This window comes from Spinacia oleracea, chromosome 3 (assembly GCF_020520425.1).
Source record: "Spinacia oleracea cultivar Varoflay chromosome 3, BTI_SOV_V1, whole genome shotgun sequence".
In the NCBI taxonomy this organism is placed as follows: domain Eukaryota; kingdom Viridiplantae; phylum Streptophyta; class Magnoliopsida; order Caryophyllales; family Amaranthaceae; genus Spinacia; species Spinacia oleracea.
The window spans coordinates 96,896,339-96,915,479 of NC_079489.1; positions in this window are offsets into that span (position 1 = coordinate 96,896,339).

Sequence of the window (19,141 nt, forward strand, 5' to 3'; positions counted from 1 at the left end):
ATTGTGTGTTCTGTTGTGTCCTTTTCACGTCGGCTTTAGGGGTCTATTTATAGGAAAAAGTGGCGTAAAAAGATAGATTTTCAAGAATATGAATACGAAACGGATTAGGAAAAGAATCCGTCCCAGATATTTTCGGCGCCCAGCACAGGGCGTCAAAGATTTCGGCGCCCAGGGCTGGGCGTTGATAATAGGATCTGGGCAGAATTCTTTGTCAGATTGGACTCTAGAGTACGGAGTCCATTAAGAGACTTAATCCGAGTTATTTGGTGCGTATCAATTTACGACGGAATGCGTCTGGGCCCTTTACGAAATCTAGGTTCGTTATGAGTTTAATTAATACGTTAACTCTTTTATCGAATTGCGATAGGAATAGAATTCCTTTTACAATTTCTATCTCTTTTAGGATTTATGTTGGAGTGCAACACCTAATTCTGACAGGTTTCTATCTTTTTATTCTTACTACTTTTAGCAATTACCTTTTACGACAGCTACTATTTTTAGCAGGTTTCTATAAATAGCAGTTTTGGCTGAAATGAAAGGGTGATTGAGATTCGTTATTTTATAGGAGATGCGTTGCCAAATGGAGATTTATGTTCTCATCATCGAACCTTCCCAAGTAGGTGTCTACAGTTAGCCCCCACTTTGACTGAGTCTTGGAGTAAGACGATGGTCAAAGTATCAGACGGAATGCGTCATACAAGCCATGGTGTATGTGACCTGTTTTGCGAGGGTCTCACGAGCCCCCGAGTGATAACATTTGACTTAAGGGTCATCACTTGAAGTGTTAACACATTCCTCACGTGTCATTGGAATTTGTTAAGTATAGAAACTCCCTCACTTTGTCATTGGAAGTACCTACAGATGTATAGAAACTCCCTCACTTTGTCATTGGATGTATCTACAGATATTTTCGAAGTCAAAGCTATAAAGTGTAACCAGGCCTAGCCAAGCCCAATCACGAGGTAAAAAAATTCTCATTTTCAGGGTTAGCTAAACGAGAAAACCCCCTTGTTTTTATAGGACGTAAAACGAAGGAAAATCCAGAACATCGCTCTTTTTTGGAAAAACGGAAAACCAATCCTTTGATTTTTGGAAAAAGGGAAACTATCCTTTGATTTTTGGAAAAGGGAAACCATCTTTTGATTTTTGGAAAAAGATAAACCATCCTTTGATTTTTGGAAAAAGATAAACCATCCTTTGATTTTTGGAAAAGGGAAACCATCTTTTGATTTTTGGAAAAAGATAAACCATCTTTTGATTTTTGGAAAAAGATAAACCAGGAAAAGTGACGCAGACCCCGCCCGCTGAGGGTGGACGCCCCGTGCTTGACGGTCATTTCTTGTAAAAGAGGTTCCTTGGGGATACGCAATTTGTAATATTCTTGATCGTGTTTGGGATCGTGCTCTTAAGTGCGAGCGATCTTTGTAGTGGTGTGCTACTGTTAACAAAGTCGTGAGGTGCGACTTTCAGTAAAGGAATCGGCAATTTTCAAGTCGAATGGATACGACAGGACCCTATAGAAATCCGGGCTTCTTTTGGGTCTGGGCTCATTTTCGACGCCCAGGCCTAGGCGTTAGAAATATTTCACGCCCAAGTGGGGCGTTGAAAATATTGCTTTGGTTGGTCTTTTGATGACACAGTTGGCCTCTCGTTCGTTCGTTTATTTCACTTGGAAATTCTACGTATTCTCTTCTCTTTTGTTTTTCTTTATTTTTGTAACGTAGAATTTTATTAGGGATCACAATGAGTTGATCTGATTTTCAACGTCCAGAGCTGGGCGTCGGAATATCTGGCGCCTGGTCATGGGCGTTGAAAGTGCGTCCCAGGCAGGACTTTCTCGTGATGATTTCTCGAGAAGCCGTAGCCGATTAGTGGACTACGTTGTTTGTCGCTTTGGGGCGATTATTTAAAGGAACTGTTGCTCTTAAGGCGTACAGTTATTGCAATAGTCGGGCGAGTCTATATGGCCCGAGGAATATACCTTGAGGCATAAGACTTTGATCGCTCTTGTTGTTATTTTGAACATATATATTTTTTTCTTTTGAACGTGTTCGTGAATGTTCGATACTTAGAATGTATGTGCAAGCGAGCGTTCATAGAATGGCCGTTGCGTGCAGTCCATTAATCAGTTCGCTTGAATCAATTTTTTTTTTAGCAATGACAGATGTTGAATAGTTTGCTTAGAAGCTTGACAGGGTTCAGGCCCATTCATGAAGTGGGCTCAAGCATCGTGCCCTTTTGATCGTTTAAACATTTTCTTTGAGATTTTTTTTATTTTGCTATGGTCGTTTCGTAGCTTGGAGCCCCCAAGTATGCATGTTGGGATGCTTCCTTTTGGCGTACGATTTTTGTAGGTTGTTTCGAGAAAGGTGCCTTGGGGTTCCGCTCGTGTAGGTGCGAGCTATCCCTTCCGTGGTAGGTGATGTTTTGCTACCTTTAATCCTTAATGTAGAAGTCGTGTGGCTTGCATTTTGAATTTGGGCGATAAGTAGTCTTTCCCTCTTTTACACATGCTCTTAGTCGTGCCCGCATTAGTGCAATATGCCTTACTCTTTTTTTTAGACTTGTACCGTGGGATGGTTGAACTTATGGTGCGACGTAGGCTTGTGTGGCCTAACAGCGTGGCTTAGAACATTCCTCCAGGTGTTGGGATATCATTTTTTTTGTATTGGAGTATTTCATCATGCCTCGTTTAGGTGTTCGAACAAGTGTAGCACCTTCTGCGTGGGTGTGCACGACTTATTACTTCGTTCGATGCGAAGATTCATAGATGTTTCTTTCTTATTTTATCCTTTATTTTTCTTTCGCCTTTGCTTTGGAACGACGTAGACTGTGTAACGGGCGCTTGTAGGGCGAGCGTTATGTGCAGTAGTTTGATCGGAGTTTTGGTGACTCGCGATTTTCAGTTACCCTTGTTAGTGGGGGTGACTTCATATATTCTAAGTAGCGCTTAGAATTTGGGAGGGGTGGTAGCCATTCTAAGGTTCGTTTTACACGATTAAACCTTAGGATTGTGCCCCTATGACGTGTGTATAGCATTAGCGTCGAGAATTTGCGATAAAATCGTCATTTCGAGCATTTTTAGAGTGTTTTTCTCAAGCCCCCAATTGTAGCTACGGGATTGGCTTGGTGCTATAATGCTTGGCATACGTTTTTATGCATTCATGGTGACATGGATCATGAATAGTTTGAACCAGACTCGTTTAGTCTTAGGTACGTTCGAGTAGTGATTTGCTACTTCTCTTGTAAATGTCGTATTGTGCTACATTGCCATGGTCGAGGTAGTCACATGTTGAAGTGTGCCTTGACCAAAAGCTAGGTGCCTTTCTTTACCCATAATCATATTTAGAAATCTTTTTGACTCACTTGCAACATCGAGATAAACGCATACTTAGCTTAAACCAACGACACTTTATTATGTTCGAAGAAGTCTTTGAGAATGATTTGAAATCCGAGTCCTACTGTGTACAATCCGAGGTGTCCTAAGTAAGTTGACTTATAGAAGGGTTCGTACAGGATTACATGAGTGAATCAAAATACTGCTACGATTTTCTGAATGCTTCTAAGGATTTGCTGGAGGCCAGGGTGCAGGCGTCAAGATATTACTTGTACCCGTGTGGCACATGCTTTAGGCTTTTAGGGCTATCTTTTCCAGAATTGCGGGAATATAAACCGTTTTCAAATTGACTTAGATTTACTTGGTGTATGTCTGCACAAAAGGTCAAGGTATACTTAGTTCGTTCCCTAGCTCTTTCAATTCAATTTTTAGCCCCCAGTTGCTATTATGTCTTCTCATTAATGATGCTTTCAGATTTTGATTTTAGATGCCCGTGTCATATGTCTGAGTAGGGTGAGCCTTGGTTAAGTGCCAAGTCCTATTGACAATGTCTGATTTTTCCAAAGGGGATTCGCAAGCATTTGAATTACCATAAACAGGAGCCCTGAGTTCGAAGGAACGGTGGGGCGATGCCGTAGAACAATCCTCTTTATTGCAAGCTTACTGCCTTTACTACTAGTTGGCGATTATGACTGTTTCTAGTGGTGAAAGCAGGTCTTTAAGTGAGTTACTTAGCTTTAGGGAGGGTCAAGTCGAGTACTTTAGAGGTCATGGACGCTCGCGCTAGCCCCCGTGCAATTGAGGCAAAGCGATCTTTTGAGTATTGGCTAAGTGCCAAGGAGTGTGAGTGCTCTTTCTGGCAAGGGTACGTGCCCTTATTATTTTTCGATGTGTGCTCATTTTGGCATCTTGATGACTTGGATTCTTCTTTTGACTTGAATTTTTCTTTCGACTTGGATTGCAAGTAATTAAACTTCAATAAGGGACTCTATTTTTTATTCTTGTTATTCTATAGGTTTTAACACTTTTGCAAATTGGTTGGACCGAATCATGGATTGCCTACGTATCCGCCTTGAATAGATTTAATTTGGAATCAGGTCTTGCGTAGTTCTTAGCCAGAAAATGGTTTCTTAGAATGCCGATTTTAAACAAGTACGTTGGAGTGGAATCGTAATGTTTGAGATAGGGTGAAATAAGTGAAGTTTATTATTATTTTAATCTGCTGCTTTGCCGTAAGCCAAAAATTTGTTTTATTTTTTAAGTACATGTATTTGCAAAAAAATCTTTTCATGTGTTTTTTGGTACGTATATCTGAATACGTGTTGTACCCCTCCAAGTGTTCGTTATTTTTCCGTGTATGTGCGGATAAAATGACGAGCACTTCTGGACAAAATTTGGCAAGCAGAGAGATTCAGCGCCCAGGCTGGGGCGTTAAAGATTCCGGCGCCCGGCTCTGGGCGTTGAAAGTGATTCTTGGGGAGATTTCTTGGCTCGTCGCTTCTTTTCGTTTTGTGCCAAATATTTGCGAATCTTTTCTGTGCGCTAAATGCTTCTTCTTCTTTTTTTGTAGACGAATTTTAAAGGCACTTTGCAAAGTTTCTTTTTTATTATTTATTCTTTTTTTTATGTAGAATGTACTTTTTTATTTGTCTCTTTTTTTTAGACTCAAGACGGCTTGAAAGATGTGTTGAATGAGATAGGATAATTGGTATAGATATTAGTCAAGCATGAGGATTGGAAATGGTAGAAGATCGTAGAACTTTATGTAGTTTTTGTTGTATGATTTGGATTGGGTGACTCAATTCTTTTCCTTCGTTTTACTTGGGTAAATTTCGCACTTTGGGAGGTACGGGCTAAGTATTTCATGGCCCGCTCTTTTCGCTCTCCCTTTTCTCTTTCTCTTTTTTCTTTTTTGCTTGGGATTTCTCCCCTTTTTATTTGGGCTAAAAGGTAGACGGTTGTGGTCTTTGAGTCACGAGGCGAGACTGAGTGAGCCTCGTTTGGTAGGCCTATAGTGGACCTTTAAATTATCTTACTTTGCAAGCGTATTTAGTCGTTTCTTAAAATGTACAAATAGCGTAGATTCAAAATGTTGTTTTTACTTTATTGAAATTTAACGAAGGAATTACATCGAAAATAATCTTTTTGCTTCTTTTCAGATTCCAGTTTCCGGGATTTAATTGGAAGTTGTGATTTAGACTCAAACTTTCATTAATTTTTTCTGATTATAACCCGTGTATGAATACAAGGAGGTGGCCTAGACTCAAAATAATGATGTGGCGTAAGCCCATAACACTTGACCAAGCGACTCTCAGACTTAGGCTAATTGGACCATAACTTTCGTTGGTTGACACTTTTAGATTTTAACCCTTAGGTGTTCGTTTGTCATGCGCCATTTTGCTTAATGTTGGCAAGGTAGTTAGTTGGGGAGATCAAATTTTCATTTTTGCAAGACTAGAATTATTAGTGCGGCTTCCTTCTTAGTGTGTATTGCTTTACCCCAATGGTAGCCTTACGGCATGCCGACTTGGGTATTTTCATGGTTCGTCATGTTGCATTCATGGAAAATCTTTTAGTCCGGGCTTAGGAGTATTTCAAGGAGCGAGTGGCTCGAGAGGACTATGGTAGTCGTGACCCAATGTGATCATAAGCCTTGAGGCCATTAAATTTCTTTTGCCAATGATATTGACACCTTAGGTTCACTTTGGGGGTTGTGCGACTATGGAGGAATTATTTTCAGAATGTGACTGTTTTCCATTTTGCGAATACTTGAATTACATAATATATTCTTTTTATTGGTGAGAGAGAGTATTGAGGCCATAGATTCTTAGCAAGGGATGACAATTACATATGGGTGCTTATTGATTTAAATGTTAGGAAGGGAGACTCAATATGGTTTAACCTTTTAACTTGCAGAACGACACCAAGCATTAGGACCGATTCTATGGATAAGAAAACTAAGACTTAGGATTTAGATTGTACTTTGGCATAGCCTAGTCTAGACTTTTTTATTTTTTTATTCGAACATTATTTTTCCTTGAAAACTTTATTTGAACATCATTTTTTGAATACTTTTCCCATGTGACATTCAAGGTCATTTAATCAGCGTGCTCGGTTTTGGTGCCGAACATTGTCGTCATAGGAGGCATAATGACGACACAAGGAGTTTTTTATTTTATAAGTCGTTCTTAGAATCGAGTGCCTTTTTCATACGTCCTTGTAGCAAATTTGTTGCGAATTTTTTATTGCTACGTATATTTTGTGCGTGGGCATCGAGGCTGCGGTGCCTGGCCAAAAGGCCAAGCACCAACATCAGCGCCCAGCAAGGGCGATGAAATAATTGGCGCCCAGCCAGGGGGCGCTGAAAATGCGTCCCTGACTGGTACTCGTATTCTGTTCGTCTATTTTTTTTGTACATACGACTTAATTTTGCGTGCTTTCCCAATAACGTCCTTTGCGCGTTATGCAGCGTCGTGGGATCCGTTACAGGCCGTCCTGGGCGTCGCTTATTTTTGTGGTGATCGCCCGGGACTGCGGGACACGTATTTAGGTATAACTCTTTGGCCAATTGGTGTTTATGAATGATTGGGCAATTTTTAGGGTTGTTGGTTTTCTAGCGTTATTTATCACACACAATCACAACACAATCACGTAATTCGCTACACATAACTAACATTACAACATGAAGCAAAAATAATATGTCACGTAGTTTATGATAGGCTTCTATGGGTAATATTTGCGCCGGCTTGGTACCGCTTCTATCGTAGATCCAACACATGCCCCGGTCGAGGTAGTGCATTCAACAGACGAATTTCGTCCCAAGAGGCCAATCACGATGTAAGCCAAGGGGGCATGCACCAATGAGAGGGACCTTAGTGGGCGAGCGATTGGGTTTGGGACGGGTGTACTACTAGCGAAAAGTGCCGAGTGGACAACATTCGAAGCGTATGCACCCCCCGGTTGGCGATGGGTATCCTTAGTCCCAACTCCCGAGATGAAACATGCCAAGGGAGCCGAGATTCGTTATGCGGTTCTGTCCGTTCACATTAATATGCTGATTTTCAGGTCGTCCCAACTTGATAAGGAAATAAACGCGTAGTAGGATCGTTTCACCCTTCGGCTATTTTGATTACCTACGAGAACGAGTATTTCATTAACGTTCCCCAGCGAAGTCGCCACTGTGAGGGGGTCGAAAAAGCACGAGGCTAATGCATGACCTCGTCCCTCGTGGGCGTGACTTCGTCAGATCAAGTGTAGTTAGATTTCCTGTGAGTTTACACCCAATAGACTAGTAATATAGGAGTCGCCATTCAGTTTTTAACGACAATGAGAAAAACTGACAAAACCCGGTTATCGTGATATAAAGGATTGCAATTATGTTCGACCACGACGGCCATAGGTTCCCTTGTGATCCCTGGTGTGGGGATCGCTCAACGTACACCCGCAAGGCAGAGATTGAGAGTTCGGGGGACTGTAACTACCGAGAGGAGTGCTCATCGATAACTCCAGAGGCAGGTTATCCTTACTAGCTCAGCATAAATAATTGAAGGGACATGTGTTTAAACTATTAAACTATTCTGAATTGATTTTAGCAATATGCAACACATAATACTAAGTCGATCGTGATTATCTTATTTAGATTGATTTAAGGTACCTAGCATGATAATTTCATTGTCCAAGGTATTATCTTATTAGGCGTGATAGATCAATCAAGTTAATAGTTTGACAATTTTATAAAAGGGTGATGAAAGCGATTAAATCATATGAGGGACACATTACAACGCACCCTTGAGAGGTGCGTCACGGTTCTCAGAAAACTAACCACTTGGCTTTGCTATTTCTCCTTTTATTTAACGAATCTCGGTTTTCTAAGCAGTGTTCCAGTATTTGGGCTTAATTCATCAGCTACAAGGGACAGGATGCGTTCTATTCGACTTTTAGGTCGATTGCGACAGAACTCCGGATCAATTTCGCAGCGTGAGGCTAGGCTTAAGGCTAGAGTCAATACTCAGGTTATGGAATTGTGTGTTCTGTTGTGTCCTTTTCACGTCGTCTTTAGGGGTCTATTTATAGGAAAAAGTGGCGTAGAAAGATAGATTTTCAGGAATATGAATACGAAACGAATTAGGAAAAGAATCCGTCCCAGATATTTTCGGCGCCCAGCACTGGGCGTCAAAGTTTCGGCGCCCAGGGCTGGGCGTTGAAAATAGGATCTGGGCAGAATTCTTTGTCAGATTTGACTCTGTAGGTTATGATACATATGACAATTCATAAATCATGCGGAAAAACCATATAGCCAGAAAAGCATATTATTTACACATAATCATTTAGCATAGAATAGATGCATACATGTTGTAGCGTGCCTTCCCTAGCTGCGCCCGAACCGAACAAGAACAAGTCTTTATGACTCCAAATGTCGTCCCTCCGTAGATAGTCCACAGTACGTCCGGATCCGCCTCAAGTTAGACCAACTAGAATCGCCCTTAAGGTGCTTAGGATTTTCGGCTCTTATTGCAAGTGTATGGCTGATTTATATTTCAAAAACTTACCCTTTGAATACTTCAATCGTACCCATAAATTGTGACCCTAGGCACTTATTTATAGGAGTATGAAAAAGTAATTGTAATCCTACTAGGATGTGGACTTGCTAATTAGAACTTTATTAGGACTCTAAATAACAAAGCAAATCTAATAGGATTAGGATTTTAATCTTTGCACAAATCCTAATAGGATTAGGATTTCCCGCATACGCATCGTACAAGCCGTGCACCCGCGCAGGCCTTGCGGCCCACGACAGGCGCACAACCCATGTTGCTGTGCTTCGCCTTCGTCTAGCGGGCCTCGTCCGATGCTAATTCGTACGATACACTTCCGATTAAATTCCCGATTCCGGAATTCGTTTCCGATACGAACAATATTTAATATTTCCGATTCCGGAATTAATTTCCGTTTCGAACAAATATTTAATATTTCCGTTTCCGGAATTATTTTCCGATTCCGAGAATATTTCCGATTCTGACAATATTTCCGTTTCCGGCAATATTTCCGATTCCGGCAATATTTCCATTTCCGATAATATTTCCGATACGTACCATGTTTCCGTTTCCGGCAACATCTACGACTTGGATAATATTTATATTTCCGATACGATCCATATTTCCGTTTCCGGCAATATCATCGTTTCCGGAGTATTCATTTCTTGCTTGTGACAACCTCAGCTCCCACTGAAACCAAGATCCATCGATTCCGAATATCCATAGATAGAGTATTTAATGCCATTAAATACTTGATCCGTTTACGTACTATTTGTGTGACCCTACGGGTTCATTCAAGAGTAAGCTGTGGATTAATATCATTAATTCCACTTGAACTGAAGCGGCCTCTAGCTAGGCATTCAGCTCACTTGATCTCACTGAATTATTAACTTGTTAATTAATACTGAACCGCATTTATTAGACTTAACATTGAATGCATACTTGGACCAAGGGCATTATTTCCTTCAGTCTCCCACTTGTCCTTAGGGACAAGTGTGAATTTCCTAATTCCTTTGTATATCGCTCGATGCTTGCTCTTGAACATAAGGTAAGAGTTGTCATCCTTATTATGTCCAGAGGTGTTTCTCGGTTTCAGAGTTCAACTGATCAAATAAACAGATAATCATAGCCTATGATTCATCCGAGCACGGCCATGCATTTCACAGTTTCTAGCTCTCCGAGTGGCCTTGTACAACTTTTAAGCATCTCATCCCGATTTATGGGAGGACAATCCCAATCTTGCGATCTTGAGATTAGACTTCGTTTGATAGGTGATTACCTGAGCGTTGCCTTTATAGCCTCCTTTTACGGTGCGACGGTTGGTCAACGTCAAAGCAACAAGTTCTCAAACAAGTAATCTCAAATCACTCAGGTATTGAGGATTTAGTGTATAATAATTTTAATGAAATTTACTTATGACAGATTTTCATCTCTTACTGTAAAGTTTCATAGGTCTTGTCCGATACTAGTCTTCCCAAAGTAAGTATCTATGCAAATGATTATGACTTTGCCATGTCCACATAGTTCAAGAAACAGAACTACTAGTCATCTTGCATTCTAGTCGTCTAACGTTTTCTATGCGTCCAATTTTATAGAAAACTCCGAATAGGGACCATTTTCAACCTTGACATTCAAGTTCACTTGATAGACATTTCTTAGTCACAGGACTGGTCCTGACAGTCTATCTTGAATATATCGTCAAATTGAAGGGACTCATCATTTAATAAACCACAAATTAAATGGAAAAATGAATTCTATTCATTTATTGTGAATGATTAACCAATAATGTTTTACAAAGATTTAAACTCTAAAACTTTAAAACATTAAACAAGGATATCAAAGCCATTCTCCAATATGGTTGATTCCCAAAGCTGTAGTGTGCGAGTTGTGCTTCGCCTGCGGCAGAGGTTTAGTCAATAGATCTGATATGTTGTCATCAGTTCCAATCTTGCTTATCTCGACTTCTTTTCTTTCAACGAACTCTCGTAGAAGGTGAAATCTACGAAGTACATGCTTGACTCTCTGGTGGTGTCTAGGCTCCTTTGCCTGTGCAATAGCTCCGTTATTATCACAATACAGGGCTATTGGTCCTTTAATGGAGGGGACTACACCAAGTTCACCTATGAACTTCCTTAGCCATATAGCTTCCTTTGCTGCTTCATGTGCAGCAATGTACTCCGCCTCAGTTGTAGAATCCGCAATGGTGCTTTGCTTAGCACTTTTCCAGCTTACTGCACCTCCGTTGAGGCAGAAGACAAACCCAGACTGTGATCTGAAATCATCTTTGTCGGTTTGGAAACTTGCGTCCGTATAGCCTTTAACAATTAATTCATCATCTCCACCATAGACCAGGAAGTCATCTTTGTGCCTTTTCAGGTACTTCAGAATATTCTTGGCAGCAGTCCAATGCGCCTCTCCTAGGTCTGACTGGTATCTGCTCGTAGCACTGAGTGCGTACGCAACATCCGGGCGTGTACATATCATAGCATACATTATTGAACCAATCAATGATGCATATGGAATCCCATTCATTCGTCTACGCTCATCAAGTGTTTTTGGGCACTGAGTCTTGTTTAGAGTTATTCCATGCGACATGGGTAGGTAGCCTCGCTTGGAGTATGCCATTTTGAACCTATCAAGCACCTTATGGATATAAGTGCTTTGACTAAGTCCAATCATCTTTTTAGATCTATCTCTGTAAATCTTGATGCCCAATATGTACTGTGCTTCTCCTAGATCCTTCATCGAAAAACATTTCCCAAGCCAAATCTTGACAGAGTTCAACATAGGAATGTCATTTCCGATAAGTAATATGTCGTCGACATATAATACTAGGAAAGAAATTTTGCTCCCACTGACCTTCTTGTATACACAAGATTCGTCTGCGTTCTTGATGAAACCAAAATCACTAACTGCTTCATCAAAACGTATATTCCAACTCCTGGATGCCTGCTTCAATCCATAGATTGATTTCTTTAGCTTGCATACCTTTTTAGCATTCTTTGGATCCTCAAAACCTTCAGGCTGTGTCATAAACACAGTTTCTGTTAAAACACCGTTTAAGAAAGCAGTTTTGACATCCATCTGCCATATTTCGTAATCGTAATATGCAGCGATTGCTAACATTATCCGAATAGACTTTAGCATTGCAACTGGTGAAAAGGTTTCATCGTAATCCACACCATGGACTTGCCTGTAACCTTTTGCAACCAATCTAGCTTTGAAAACTTCAAGTTTCCCATCCTTGTCCTTTTTTAGTTTGAAAACCCATTTGCTTCCAATGGCTTGGTTGCCATCTGGCAAATCGACCAAATCCCATACTTGGTTTTCAGACATGGAGTCTAATTCAGATTGCATGGCTTCTTGCCATTGCTTGGAGCTAGGGCTCGTCATAGCTTGTTTGTAAGTCGCAGGTTCATCACTTTCAACTAATAGAACGTCATAGCTCTCGTTCGTCAAAATACCTAAGTACCTTTCCGGTTGAGATCTATATCTTTGCGATCTACGCGGGGTAACATTTCTAGATTGACCATGATTCTCACCAGATTCTTCTAAAGATCTCTGAGTTTCATCCTGAATGTCATCTTGAGCATTCTCTAGAGTTTGTTGTTCGACTCGAATTTCTTTGAGGTCTACTTTTCTCCCACTTGTCATTTTGGAAATGTGATATTTCTCCAAAAAGACACCATCTCGAGCAACAAACACCTTGTTCTCAGATGTATTGTAGAAGTAATACCCCTTTGTTTCCTTTGGATAGCCCACAAGGATACATTTGTCAGATTTTGGATGAAGTTTTTCAGAAATTAATCGTTTGACGTATACTTCACATCCCCAAATCTTAAGAAAAGACACATTTGGAGGCTTTCCAAACCATAACTCATATGGAGTCTTTTCGACAGCTTTAGACGGAGCTCTATTTATAGTGAGTGCAGCTGTATTTAGTGCATGTCCCCAAAATTCTAATGGAAGTTCGGCCTGACCCATCATTGACTTGACCATGTCTAGCAAGGTTCTGTTCCTCCGTTCCGACACACTGTTCCATTGTAGTGTTCCAAGAGGAGTCAATTCTGATAGAATTCCACATTCTTTCAGATGGTCATCAAATTCATAGCTCGGATATTCACCGCCTCTATCAGACCGCAGTGCCTTAATCTTCTTGCCTAATTGATTCTCTACTTCACTCTGAAATTCCTTGAATTTGTCAAAGGATTCAGACTTATGCTTCATTAGGTAGACATAACCATATCTACTGAAGTCATCAGTGAAAGTGATAAAGTAGCTGAAACCACCTCTAGCATTTGTACTCATTGGTCCACATACATCTGTATGGATTAAACCCAATAGTTCAGTTGCTCTTTCTCCAACTTTAGAGAAAGGTTGCTTTGTCATTTTGCCAAGTAAACATGATTCGCATTTACCATAATCCTCTAAGTCAAATGGTTCTAGAATTCCTTCCTTTTGAAGTCTTTCTAAGCGTTTCAAGTTTATATGGCCTAATCGACAATGCCACAGATAGGTGAGATCTGAATCATCCTTTTTGGCCTTTTTGGTATTTATGTTATAAACTTGTTTGTCGTGATCTAATAAATAAAGTCCATTGACTAATCTAGCAGATCCATAAAACATCTCTTTAAAATAAAACGAACAACTATTGTCTTTTATTAAAAAGGAAAATCCCTTAGCATCTAAGCAAGAAACTGAAATGATGTTTTTAGTAAGACTTGGAACATGGAAACATTCTTCCAGTTCCAAAACTAGCCCGGAGGGTAACGACAAATAACAAGTTCCTACAGCTAATGCAGCAATCCGTGCTCCATTTCCCACTAGTAGGTCGACTTCACCCTTGCTTAACTTTCTACTTCTTCTTAGTCCCTGTGGATTGGAACATAAGTGTGAGCCACAACCTGTATCTAGTACCCAAGAAGTTGAATTAGCAAGTATACAGTCTATAACGAAAATATCTGAAGATGGAACGATTATTCCGTTCTTCTGATCTTCCTTTAGCTTCAAGCAATGTCTCTTCCAATGCCCCTTCTTCTTGCAGTAGAAGCATTCGGATTCAGAAGTGGGTTGACTGACCTTCCTCTTTTCAGACTTGGCGCCGGTTTGCTTAGTTGGGCTGGCCTTGTTGCCACCTTTCTTAGCATTCCTCTTCTTTCCAGATTTCTTGAACTTGCCCCCACGCACCATAAGCACATCTTGCTTATCACTTTTGAGCGTCTTTTCAGCGGCTTTCAGCATACCGTGAAGCTTAGTGAGCGTTTTGTCCAGACTATTCATACTGTAGTTCAGTTTAAACTGATCATACCCGTTATAAAGAGAATGGAGGATGGTGTCTACAGCCATTTCCTGAGAGATTTGCTGATCCAGCCGACTCATATTCTCAATGAGTCCAATCATTTTGAGAACATGTGGACTTACGGGCTCGCCTTTCTTAAGCTTGGTCTTAAGAATTTGCCTATGAGTCTCGAATCGTTCGACTCGAGCCAGATCTTGGAACATGTTCTTCAACTCACTGATGATTGTGAAAGCATCTGAGTTGATGAACGTTTTCTGAAGATCTGCACTCATGGTGGCGAGCATTAGACATTTCACATCCTTGTTGGCATCAATCCAACGATTGAAGGCTGCCTGAGTGACCCCGTCGCCTGCGGCTTCGGGCATCGCCTCTTCTAGGACATACTCCTTTTCTTTCTGCATAAGAACTATTTGCAAGTTCCTTTGCCAGTCAAGGAAGTTTTTCCCGTTCAACTTCTCCTTTTCGAGAATTGACCGAATGTTGAATGAATTGTTGTTTTCCATAGTTAAAACTACAATTGAAAAGAATAAACAAATAAATAATCATTCACAGTTTCTCTTAATAAACTTAAATTCTAGCATACATGCATAATTTAATGTTCATTAAGCATTTTATTCAAGTTATGTGTTCCGGCAGGTGTGAATAAAATGATTCCAAGATCCTAAAATCATTGAAGAATTAAGCACAGTTTGTCGACTTAATCCTAAAACATCTTAGGTAAGCAAAAGCCTTTTGCTAATAGTCTAGAAACTATTCTTGGTTGATAGGTACGTCTAAGAACTTATTAGGTAAACCTATCGATTTTGCCACGACATAAAAGAACTCCTTACTTATATCGTTGAGTTTCACCAAAACTAACATGTACTCACAATTATTTGTGTACCTTGCCCCTTTAGGACCAATAAGCAACACCTCGCTGAGCGAAAACTATTACTAGATTGATGTAAAGGATATCCAAGCAAGTGTATATTTTGGCATGACTCTTACTATGTTGGTTAGATTTTAAGTGAACTAAAATCCTTAATCATGCAACATAATCAAGCTTTGATCTCATGCATTTTAAGACATATTTAAAAGCAATAAATAACTTAAAACATGCATAAGATAAATGTGATCTAGTATGGCCCGACTTCATCTTGAAGCTTCAACTTCAAAGTCCGTCTTGAAAATCTCCGTGGGAGGCACCATTTTCTTCAAATAGGATAAGTTATAATTAAAACTAATTACAACTATTTGATGGTACGCAGACCATATTTGAATTGAAAAACAATTTTGGTACTTTAGACCAATTACATTCAAATTAATGGTACGCAGACCATATTTTCTATCCTATTTGGGCCATACTAGTCACTTCATAACCTGCAAAACAGTACATATACAATATATACCATTCACCCATTCATTAACATGAATGGCCCACATAGCTGGTTAGTAAAACACATTATGCATCACATAAACATTTGCAGCAATTAATCAAAGGCACCAATAATCTACAAATTATTCAGTCCTTATTAATTCTAATCAAGTTGTTTTAACCTTAAGGATTTGTAGACCTAATCAAGAGTTTATGACTAAAAAGGGCTCCCACTTAAACCAATAAATTCATATGCTTTACTAATTTTAAACATAAAAATGTATTTCTAGTGTAACCGGAAACATACAAATTTAATTAAAATTTAAAGCTCATATTTATAATTGAATCCAAAAATTTTATTTAATTTCAGTTGTATTTAAATTAATTCATGATTTTAATTTTAGTAAAATAATTAGAATAAATAAAATTTATTATAATTACAATATTCAAAATTAATATCCAAGAAAATAATTTAAATTATTAATTTTAAAATTAATTAAAATTACGTAAACTGAAAATTTCAAATTAAAATCTCGAAACGATCTAATCGCTACGCAACAACCCCACGCAACGCACGCCCATGGGCCACACGCACACAGCCATCGCTGGCCATGTGCGCGCAGCCCATGCGCTGCGTCGCATCGCTGCTGCTCCCCAATGCAAGGCGCGCGCCAGCGCTCGTCGCAACAAGCACGCTGCTGACCATCGCTGGGCGCAGCGCTCGTCGCACGTCGCAACAAGCACGCTGCTCACCATCGCTGGGCGCAGCGCTCGTCGCACGTCGTAACAAGCACGCTGCACGCCATCGCTGGGCGCAGCGCTCGTCGCACGCACACTTAGGCTCGCTCCGCGCGAGGCTTCGCACGCTTGCGCGAGGCAGTGCGCGCTGTGGCGCAGCTCGCTTGCTGCCCACACGCGACTGCTCGTGCCTTGCTCTCGCCCTTGCCCATGCGCCCATTGCACACAGCCCACGACACAAGGCAGGGCTGCTGCCTTGTGCTCGTGCACCATGCCCTTGCTCGCTGCATTCGTACCGCATGGGCGACGAGCTCCCTTGCTCGTCGTCGCATGCCCGCACTATACAACACCCCTTAAGGGTAACACGTAGCGTCCATTGCTTTGTGCGTGCAAGTTATATGAGCGAATCGCATAAAAATTAAAATTTATATTCAAAATTAATGACAAAATTAATAAATAATATTAATTTCATAATTTTTGGGCGAAAAATCGAAAATTTATTTATTTATTGATTTCCGATTATCATGGATTCAAGTCTAGGTCATAAAAATTTAAAATTAAACATAAATTTACCATTTTTATGGTGGTTTTTAATCATAGGTATCTTATTAAATTATAACTAATTATGAAAATCAAATTAATTCTAAATTATTCCAATTTTCAACAAATTAATCATAATTACAAATTAGATTGCATAATTAACAAGGCTAGGCATTCAAACTTGTTAAACATATGCAATAGGTTAATCAAAAATTCAAGATTTATCAACAAGAATCGCAAATATTTAATTTAACATCTTAAATTTACGAAATTTTGCATTCGAAAAACTAAAACCTCCGAAAAGTCATAGTTAGGCTTCGAATTTGAGAATTCTGGGTTCGGCCGAAAAACACTATTTTTGTCAAAATTTGAGAATTCCTTTTACATGCGGAATTGACACAAAAATCACTCGATTTGGATGAGTAACGAAGAAACTGCCGAAAAACTGCGTACGTATAATTAAATAAACGCAATTTGCAATTAATTAACAATTACGAAAATTAATCACCCCTTTTAATTCTTGCAAATTTGTAATATTTAACCATGTTCATGCAATTTAGATTATGAAAATAATAAGAGGCTCGTGATACCACTGTAGGTTATGATACATATGACAATTCATAAATCATGCGGAAAAACCATATAGCCAGGAAAGCATATTATTTACACATAATCATTTAGCATAGAATAGATGCATACATGTTGTAGCGTGCCTTCCCTAGCTGCGCCCGAACCGAACAAGAACAAGTCTTTAGGACTCCAAATGTCGTCCCTCCGTAGATAGTCCACAGTACGTCCGGATCCGCCTCAAGTTAGACCAACTAGAATCGCCCTTAAGGTGCTTAGGATTTTCGGCTCTTATTGCAAGTGTATGGCTGATTTATATTTCAAAAACTTACTCTTTGAATACTTCAATCGTACCCATAAATTGTGACCCTAGGCACTTATTTATAGGAGTATGGAAAAGGAATTGTAATCCTACTAGGATGTGGATTTGCTAATTAGAACTTTATTAGGACTCTAAATAACAAAGCAAATCTAATAGGATTAGGATTTTAATCTTTGTACAAATCCTAATAGGATGAGGATTTCCCGCACACGCATCGTACAAGCCGTGCACCTGCGCAGGCCTTGCGGCCCACGACAGGCGCCCAGCCCATGTTGCTGTGATGCGCGCGCGCCCTTGGCTGGGCCTGGCCTTGCGCTGGGCCTGGTCGAGGCATGCGTTGCTGCGTGCGGCTCGCTGGGCGATGGCCTGGCTTCGTGCTAGGCCTTCGTCTAGCGGGCCTCGTCCGATGCTAATTCGTACGATACGCTTCCGATTAAATTCCCGATTCCGGAATTCTTTTCCGTTACGAACAATATTTAATATTTCCGATTCCTGAATTAATTTCCGTTTCGAACAAATATTTAATATTTCCTTTTCCGGAATTATTTTCCGATTCCGATAATATTTCCGATTCTGACAATATTTCTGTTTCCGGCAATATTTCCGATTCCGGCAATATTTCCATTTCCGATAATATTTCCGATACGTACCATGTTTCCGTTTCCGGCAACATCTACGAGTTGGATAATATTTATATTTCCGATACGATCCATATTTCCGTTTTCGGCAATATCATCGTTTCCGGAGTATTCATTTCTTGCTTGTGACGATCTCAGCTCCCACTGAAACCAAGATCCATCGATTCTGAATATCCATAGATAGAGTATTTAATGCCATTAAATACTTGATCCGTTTACGTACTATTTGTGTGACCCTACGAGTTCAGTCAAAAGTAAGCTGTGGATTAATATCATTAATTCCACTTGAACTGAAGCGGCCTCTAGCTGGGCATTCAGCTCACTTGATCTCACTGAATTATTAACTTGTTAATTAATACTGAACCGCATTTATTAGTGTAGACACCTACTTTTGTCCCCGTTCCCGCAAGGGAAAGGTTCGATGATGAAAGCATAAAAAACTCCACTTGACAACGCATCTCCTATAAAATAAACGAATCTCGATTCCCCATTTCATTTCACCCGAAACCTGCTATTTATGGAAACCTGCTAAAAATAGTAACTGCCGTAAAAGGTAACTTCTAAAAGTGGCAAATCATAAAAGATAGAAACCTGTCAGAATTAGGTGTTGCATTCCAACATAAATCCTAAATGAGATAGAAAACTGCGAGAATCCTATTCCTAATAGGATTCGGAAATAAGAGTTACGTATTAATTAAAATCCTAGCGAGCCTAGAGTTCGTAATGGGCCCAGACGCATTCCGTCACAAAATTGATACGCGCTAAAAGACTTGAATTAATCTCAAACTCTACGGATTTTAGGAATTCGAATC